Here is a 9,836-nt window from a genome sequence, read left to right as displayed (position 1 = left end):
ATTGTACCAAAAATCACTTAGAAAATGTTATTTGGAAAACGAAGAAACATAAAGGGCTAGCCCGTCCTAGCTCGCGGCCCGCTTAGGGCTGGGTTGGGCTGCCATTTTGCAGGCCCTTCAATTAAAAGGGTCAACCCGTCCTAGCCCATTTAATTTTTTAGCCCTTTAGGGCTGGGCTGGGTTGGGCTGGACCAGCCCATTTTGACACCTCTACCTGCGGGCATAAACGCAGCGTCCACAAACAAAAGGACGTCAATACAAATAATGTACCGAGTATGTAAGGCGGAAAGGCAACATAATAAACATCTACTGCAAAGAAGGAGGATAAGAATCAACCTGGCATTTTTGACTTACCAATGAGAATCTAGCATGTATGTCTCTCTATACTCTCCTGTGCTGAACTACATCTATGTACAATACTGTGTCTCTGACCTATTTATCATCCTGGTGCTATCTGCTCAATTGATCAGTGGTAACTGCCCAACTGGCCATCGCTCGGTAGTAATAACTGCCTAACCAGCCGTAGCATGGTGGTAAATACATATCTGCCCGACCGGCCGTAGCTCGGTGGTAATAACTGCCCAACCAGCCGTAGCATGGTGGCAAATACATATCTGCCAGACCGGCGATAGGTCAGTGGTAATAACTGCCCAACCAGTCGTAGCATGGCGGTAAATAGTGATACATAATCTGCCCAACTGGCTGTAAACCAGTGGTAAATATAATAACATCATAACCAGACCTCTATGGGTGATTTCTATGCACTTCTCATGATCATTACTTATCTGTTAATGCCTACATGATTACATAAAACTTATAAACACATTTCCTGGCCATTAAGACTTCTTCCTAATTAACTAATCCTTAGTCAATTTCTGGATACATCATAAGCCTTCCTTCTAACATTAAGTACCTAATTCGAGAATCTTATAACTAGCATACTATTCATACTATTCATGTCTTACAACACACTCCTTGAGAACACATTTCTGTATTCATCGGAGTGACGTAAGGTCGGTATATCTCCGATTATCATTATGGAACTATCATTGTGAACATATCTCACCTTGAAGGAACAACAATCATAAGATGAGATTAACATCAATGATGTCATAAGAACATCAAGAACCATAGGCTTCTAGTATTTCTAGGAATAGGGACATTATGGACATCATTTGTGAAAGTTCATAATAATAGGATCATGCCTTAAAAAGGAAAGAGACAGCCTTAACATACCTTGTTGCTTACTTAGCCACTCAAATCTACTCTCCGAGCTTTCAAATCGACTCCAAGATGATTCATACAACAATCAGGCCATAAGAACACTTGCACACTCAAACTTAGCTAGTTAATAAGTTAACGGAATTTGGACAGCATTTTCCCTATATCATCTACTTCCTCCAAATTCCAAAACAACTCCCAAACATCATTAACAATATCAACAATAACATAATCAAGATACTACATGACAAACATATACAAATTGGTCCGAAACTTCCTTCGAAAATCAGCCCATAAGCCAACAACATCAACTTATCAAACTACGACCATTATACTATGTTTTCCTTCACTTTAAACGATTAAAATCCTCCAAAAACAACTCAATATCAAAGTCAAGATCAAGAACTTTAGCCACACCAACTTTCTTCAAGACCAAACACACCACAACATCAAGTAGAGCCAAGAACAATCACTTTTCATGAACTAGTTTAATCTTGTTGAATTCTTGATCTAAGGGGCCATAAGTGTTTAAGAAATGTTTATGGAGGTTTCTAGAGCTCAAAGGAGTGTAGAATGATGATAAAAGGGGGATAATGGGTATTTATACCATTTGAAAGTCGGTTCCACCGACTTTTCAAATAGGCCCGCGGAGAAGCCATCTGGCAGCCTATCGTGAAACGCCCATACCTTTCTACTCTGACATCGTATCGATGAATGGTTTGTTGCATTGGAAACTAGACTCGATGAACTTCAATTGACATATGTTATACATTCCATAACTCCTCATATTCTAGGAGATAAACCTCCCTCAAGTTGGACTAAAATTTCTTGTCCAAAATTCTGCCAAGTTTTTCAAAATTTCGACAAACTTAATTTCTTCAATTCGCTTGATCTCGAAACCTTTAGATACTTGCTTAGCACTTGTTAAAAGTATTCTTTAACATTATAAGGGTTCCATGACCTCTCCGAGCTTACGTTAGTTTACTTACGACGCAAACGGCACGAAAAATTTTTAGGTGTAACAAAAGGTTTCTCCCAAGAATGTCCAGATTTTAAGCTTAGAGATTCCATTTTATCATCTTAGGCTTGAATAGTAAAGAATATCCTTTTTATTAGCTTGGAATATAAACTCTTAGTGCAATGTAACATTAAATGGAAGAGAGATGAAGTAGATGAGATAGAGGGGTTAGCTTCTCTAAGAAACCATGAGATTTGCTCTCCAAATGTCCCAGGTGGCGGCTGAGATTTAGGGTTTTGAGAAGAATGGGATCAAATACCGAAATGGGGTTTAAATACTAGGAGAAGTCTGCGTTATCCACCGTGGCGGGATGCATGTCCCCCGTAGTGGACATGCTATGGCAGAGCAAGAGGCCGCTCTGGCGGTCCTATGCAAACGTTGACATACCGCTATGGCGGTTTGGAAGGCGGTCGTGGCAGTAGCGCCATGGTTGTCCTCTAGCCGCTATGGCGCCTTACTAGGCTCCAGTGGCCCTTTACGATTTTAAATCTTTCCAACATGATTCCGGGTTAATTTAATAGGGCAATTTTCCCGCGTGACTAAGTTGCACTGATCAAAAGACGTTTTGGGACATAAAACTCGAGGAAAATCACGGTAACGGCCAAACGGGTTGTTACATTAGATAACAATTAAACAATCGTTCGTCCTTGAACGGCAGGGGACAGGGAGGAATTTAACGGAATCGATTTTAACACGGAACGAGAATTTTCCAGGGTCAACATTACACCCTAATACCCAACCCACGTCTCAAATCTTTTCCCACATTTGAACTGTCAGAGTCTACAAGTCGGAAATGTTCGTGTCGGTCCCCTACAAGAGATCGATTAAGGAAGCGTTCTAATTTAACCGGATTGTGTCTTAAGCGTTCAACAAAAGCAAATAAAATAATTAAATAAGAAATTAAGGAGTACCGCTGTAGCATCGGCAAAGTGCGCCGGCGCGGCCAAGAGGACGCCACAGCAGTCCTGGGAGAAAAGGGATGGCACGCTGCGGCGGCTAACCGAACCGCTGTAGCGCGCCCGCTGGCGACGTAAGGAACAGCCGTGGAGGTCATCGGGTCAGCCTAGTATTTAAGGTGGCCTTCCACCTTTCCCATTCCCACCATAACCTTCCACTACCCGAAAATTTCTTCCCCTTCCTCTTCCAATATTCTTTCCCACTCCTCCACTCACTCAAATAATACACCCCCATCTGCTAACTTAATCCCTACATTACCTACCACACCACCCAAACTTTGAGAAAAAAAATCAAAAAGAATTTTTGGCAAGGAGGCTCCCATCTCAAGGTGAAGTCTCTCTCAAATCTTCGATTTAACGTACGTAATCGCTCCTAATCATGTTAGAATAAGTATATCACTGAAATTTCGAACTGAATATGCTCCATTCTAGAAAAATTTGAGTAAAAATTTTGAACTTGTGGGGGTTAGGTCACAGTTTGGTGGGGAGGACCCGAAATTGAACTTTGATTAACGTCAAAATGGTAATATCACTGCGTAATACCTCAGATTACACTGATTTTGTGGCCTTAACCATGAAAATATGTAACGGGTTTTTCTCGATTTTTGGGATTTGAACAGTTGAAAATTTGGGGTTGTTTTGTTGTTAGAAATCACACCTTGTGGGGTTTAGAAGACTTGCATGCTTGTCTAGGACTTGATCTGTGAGAAAAAAATTGATTTGGGCCAAAAATTTGGAGAAAAATTTTTAAACTTTTCGGGCTTAGCTGTTAGGGACGACGAACCGCTGGGGTGGTTACGCCATGGGGCACCTCGGGTGCGCTAGGGCGGTTAGAGAGGGAAAAGGGGATAGGCCACTATGGCGGGGCCTTCATCCGCCGTGGTGTGCCCGCTGCGGCGGCAACCACTGCCGCTGCAACCCAGACTGCCTCAGATTTTAGAATTTAGGCAGAAACTTGGGCGTTCGAATACGATGTTATTTTTGCTAGGTTCTTTGGTTCGTATAAAATAACTTGTTGACTGTTCTTGGCGAGTTTGTGACAAAAGTTCGTCCTTGTTGTAGGTATTCCTTTTTCAAGGCATGGATCAATTTGCTCAAGTTCCGGACAGTGTTCATTTCGCGGCGGACGGAAGTTATCAGCGTTATCTGGAGCACATACCTAAGAGTTTATTGCCTGAGAGAGGCTTTGATATGGATAAGGTGGATGTTCGTGCTCCGGACTTCTATAACCGACTGCATGCTATGAAGTGGGGCAAACTAGTGGAAGATTCTGGCAAGACGAATGAGACTTTGGTGCGATAGTTTTACGCCATGCTGAAGACGGTTGATTTTTCTTCTCCCGATCCGGAGATTGTGATTAGGGGTATGGTAGTAAGATTAGGCCTGAGGTTATCAATGTGCATTACGGGTTAGATAGCCACCCGGTGTCTGAAATTAAGGCAATGGATGTGGAGGGAAATGGGGCTTGGTTGGTCTCCAAGCTTGTGCCGGAGGAGAAAAGGAGCAAGGTGCATTGTGCCAACAAGAAGACTGGAATCACTAATCATCACTTTACTGCTGAGGCGAGGAGGTGGCTACATCTGATATCCCGACGGGTGCGTCCTTCTGGCAACACCTCTACTGTCACATCTATACGGGCTCTCATGATTGCCCATATTCTAGATGGTCTCCCGGTGAATGTGGGTTACCATGTTGTTCAAGAGTGGAGGGAGTTCGTGTCTGAGCCAAGAGGACGTCAGAGTTTGATGTTCCCTTCGCTTATCACTGACTTGTGCATGAAGGCTGAGGTTCCCTTGAGGAGGGGAGATGAGTGGGCGAATTCGAATATCCCATTTCATCCTCTATTGGTGAGGGGTTATGGTTCGCTTGTTCAACATAGGAAGAGGGGACCGGAGGCCAGTGCTGGGGGCTAGTGAGAGTCAGGGAGATAATTCTAGAGCACCACCGGTTCAGGGGCCATTCCAGGTGTTGGGTGCCAAGGTGGATGAGGTGAAGGCGTTGTTGACTAGTGGCTCCAGGGCTGGCCCTTCTGGCACTACCACTGGCTATTACACCCGGGAGGAGATGGAGTGGTATTTGAAGGCCCGGGGGAAATGAAAACCCAGGTGGATGCTCTTCAGGCTGTGTACACTGCTATGGAGAAGGACCATGGGGATCGTCTTACTAAGCTTCAGGAGGGTCTGGACAAAAAGAAGAAATGAGGTAAGGCACAGGGCAAGCTGGCGGTTAGAGTGTGGAGGGGCTTCAAGGGCTTGTTCACGTTGATGCAGACGGGTGCGAGTCTTCCAGTTGAGGACAGAGATGACCCTGAGCACTACTCCTTCCTAGATGAGAATGAGGATGGCGCTGATGGCGGAGGAGGTGGCGGCTCAGACGATGATGGCGATGAGGCAACTAGCAGGATGGAAGAGTAGGGGTGTGTCTTCCCCCTTTTGATGATGATGATGTTGCCCTTGTAGGGTTTATGTTTCAAACAATCTTTTCATTTGGTTTTTTTGGCTCTCCTTGGATGTTTAGACAATTGTTTTTCTTCCATTTTCTGGGTTTTTTTTGTGGTTTGGATGTTTTGATGACTTTTGCCCGTGTTGGGCTTTATGTTTATCAGATGGTTGTGTTTTGGAACCTGTTTTTCTTAATTTTTTGTTGAGTTTGAACAGGTTAGAAATATAGTAGCACGTACACAGGTTTGCTGGTATTGTTACAGCTGCAACGGACGAAATAACCGCTGTAGCGGTAGCGCTATGGCTGATAATCGTGTGGTGTGGCGGATTGGGACCATATCTGAGGGTGCGCTATGGTGGACATAGATCCGCTATAGCGGCTGGACATACGCCCTGGCAGCAGTCAAGCAGTCTATAAGGAGCGCTGTAGTGAACGCGAAGCCATTATGGCAGACCCGCTATAGCGAAGGTGCCATAAGTCATGGCGGTAAACCTTAATCCATGGGGACCGCTATGGCTCTCACGATACCGCTATGGCGGACAATTTGTCCGCTGCGGCGACAAAATGTAACAGTGGCATTTTTCTGATGCCCGCAAGTGTTACACCTCGAAAAAATTTCCGTTGATGCACAGTGAATAAACTAACGAAGGGCACGAAGTATACGATGTTTCAATAAGTAAGAAATAGTAATTAATGATTCTAATTGAGATTTCAAAGACATTCGAGGTAAGAGAAGAAAGTTCGTCAAGAAAGGCGAGGTATGCCTTGTGTATCGGAAAGGATTCACAAAGTAACAAGTTAAGGATGGCTTAATGATGTCTTAAAGAAGAGTTATAACGTCCCTTAGATTGTTAATGAGGTGTTAACCAATTGTTAAGAGGGTTTCATAAGAATTGGAGATCAAATGAGTCTACGAGAATGAGTTTCGGAAAGCTGGGCATTATACGGTCCAACTACTGACCGTATAAAATATACTGGTCGTATGTTAGGCTGTATATTCTGCCTAGAATGAGAACCTTCACTGGACCAAAGATACGGCCATACATACGGTCCATATAAATTATACGGACCGTATGTTGGTCCGTGAAACTGAGTCGAGATAGATTTCAAGATTTATATTAAGGACCCCAATCTCATTTAATTCATTTCATTGCTCACTCCACACTTCAAGAATCTCTAGAAAACTCTCCACACTTCTTCCACAAGAATTCAAGAGAAACTCATGATCAACTTCATCAAACCAAGAGAATCAAGTGCAAGAAACTCATTAGGGATCATCCAAGACAAGAAATCTCATTGGAAGTAGAACTAGGGTTTTGCTCAAGTAAAGTATTTCCACTCAAAGTTCATTCTTACACTATCTAAGGTGAGTTTTATGATCATTCCATGTTGTTTAAAGTATTGAGAGGCTGGAAGACTTAGATTGTAGAAAGAGATAGAAAATGGGTCATGAATGTAAGAATAGTAACATTTTTGAGTAGTAGCTTGGAATGAGTCATGATTCTTGATATGTTGTGATTATAATTATGCTATAAATGACATTAACGACATGGGATAAACATTATATATGAGTGAATGTAATAGTGTGCTATGACCATGGTTATGGATGATTTGAAGTGAAATTTGGAAATGTGGATAATGTAGGTGAATGGAGATTATTGCTATGATATTGTGAATGCTATTATAGATGTTTGAGAGTTGATATATGATATGGAGAAAGTTGTATAAACAAAGGAAATGCTGCCTAGTTTTCTCTAGCTTTAGTTAAGCATGTTCATGTGATCGATTAGCTAATGTTAATACGAACTCTCTTGAAGGTAGAAACATGAGCATTGGAAGAGAACGTTCAAGCAAGAGAGTAGCTAAACGAAAAGGTATGTAAGGCTAGTCCCTTCTTTCTAAGGCATGACTCCTATGGCATGAATCCTCCTATCTTTCCATGACTTTCCTACATATCGGAAATTATGAGTCTACGATTGTAAAGAGCTTCATATAAGATAAAGAAAAGAGATACGTTACGAGCATGATAATGATGATGAGTTTAAGGAATTCTAAAGCAAGATATGATGTCCATGAAGTTAATGATCCTAAGTATGATCCATTAATGTTGTTCATTGTGTACACACCTTACAATGTTAGTTCCTTCAATGTGAGATATGATGAATATGATCACTTCATAATGTAATCGGGGGTTCTCGACCTTACGTCACCCCGACATAGCTATAGACAATCCATGAGTTCTAATGCATGCTTCATGATGAATGTATGATGATGATAAGGTTACGATAAGTTATGAGATGAGTATATGATGATACGATTCCACCGTGCCTAAAAGGCCGGACATGACCACCGCTAATGCGGGCTGCTTACGATTCCACCGCGCCTGACCACCGCTAATGCGGGCTACTTACGATTCCACCGCGCCTAGAAGGTCGAACATGACCACCATTAGTGGGCGGCGTACGATGATTACCCGGACGCAGGTTAACGACGAGGGTATATGTGATATGTTGATATACATGATAAGTATAAAATGCATTTACTCTTAAAGGCTAAGCAGGTTATATCTTCACCTCATGTTTCATGATTTCTTTATTATGCTAGTTTCATTCATGCCTTACATGCTCAGTACAATGCTCGTACAGACGTCCTTTTTCTTTGGACGCTGTGTTCATGCCCACAGGTAGACAGGGAGGTGATCCAGATTCGTAGGAGCTATCAGCAGACTTTGAGAGCACTCCATTGTTCCGGAGGTGCCATTGATTATTATTTTGTGAACATATATTTTGGGCACGACGGGGTCCTGTCCCGTCCAAATGTCTAGTACTCTAGTAGAGGCTCGTAGATACATATGTGTGGGTAGTATGGTCTCATGATTTCCCTCATTGTATATATAATATTTTGATAGCCGAAGGGCTTATGTATATAAATGCATATATGCTTGAAATTGAAAAATGGTTTTCCTTATGACTAAAAGTGTGAGGGTATAGATAAATGTAGAATAAGTATGATGACTGGCAGTATGAGTGGTGCTCGGTAGTCAGCTCCGGGTACCCGTCATGGCCCCCTAGTCCGGTCGTGATAGCAAGATTGCGCAACGCTAGAAATTTATCGAATCGCTTCTCATATACAAACAGACCACACCTCATAACAACAATAATCGAGATACCAATTGGACACATCTTAGGGATTCAAACTTCCGAAGTGGCACGACAGGAAGAAAAGAAGGGAAACTTCCTAAATGCCTTATAGCCTCCCGTGGATGGGTACGGACGTCTATGTACTATTCCACGAGACTCTACTAGACACTGCTCTTGTACTTGTGAGACCGATAACCTAGGGTTCTGATACCAACTTGTCACGACCCAAATTCGGGTCCGTGCGGGCACCTACTTATTCCCACCTAGTAGGTGAACCCTTCCCTTACCAACTAACACACTGAAGAACGAAATTAAATAAATTCATCAGTAAACCATTTATCTTAATGACTGTAAAAATGTGTACAAGAGTTTACAACGTTTTCCAAAAATCTGGTCTAGAGCAGTACAAGAGCTTCTAAGACATGACTAGAACTATAGAGAAATACAATAAAACAAATAATGGGCCAACCCTGTTAGAGTGAGATAACAGTCTTCAACACGGTCCTGACTAATCAGCGGGCTAGGATTCCGCGAACTCAACCTGAAACAGACCTACACCCCAAAAAGGGTGTAGCAAATGCAATATCAGTACAACACTCATACCGGTAATTATTATAGGCCGACAACGATTAGGAAAACATAAAATTAATAAGTAACAATGGGTAAGTATTGTAGGCAACAAGTTAGACAATAAGCAATTAAACAAGCAAAAACGGGAAAAGAAAACTCCACCATCACCTACTCGAGAGAAGCAGCCAACTAGGTCAACCCCAACACCATTCCGATTGACCTATACTCATTAGGAAGCAACCAACCCACTAACCATGGTAGGATAAGTTCCAACACAATCGAGTCCACACCAAGAGTAAGCATCACCCGTCGTCTAACGCACGTCGATGCTACCTCAAAAATACTGTCACACATTCCGTTTTGTTGCAAGGAGATTTTGGCTGTTGGCGGTGTGTACATTCGGTTCGGTAATCCACACCAGAGTTTTGGATATGAGATATTTTACCCTATATTTGTACAGTAGTATAGGTATGCATTTTTGACATTACG

At 42.4% G+C, this 9,836-nt stretch overlaps 1 protein-coding gene across 2 annotated transcripts in view; it reads right to left on the bottom strand.

Annotated features, from left to right (window-relative positions):
- Nucleotides 1-9,101: 9,101 nt before the first annotated feature.
- The window catches only part of LOC132623959 (uncharacterized), a 46,282-nt gene continuing 45,547 nt past the window's right edge, over nucleotides 9,102-9,836 (bottom strand). For both annotated transcript variants that reach the window (XR_009576489.1, XR_009576490.1), the window contains exon 13: nucleotides 9,102-9,329. The gene's annotated coding sequence lies outside the window, so the exon portion shown is untranslated. The remainder of the gene's footprint in view (nucleotides 9,330-9,836) is intronic.

Source organism: Lycium barbarum, chromosome 12 (genome assembly GCF_019175385.1).
Source record: "Lycium barbarum isolate Lr01 chromosome 12, ASM1917538v2, whole genome shotgun sequence".
Taxonomy (NCBI): Eukaryota; Viridiplantae; Streptophyta; class Magnoliopsida; order Solanales; family Solanaceae; genus Lycium; species Lycium barbarum.
This window is presented reverse-complemented; position numbering and strand designations above follow the sequence as displayed.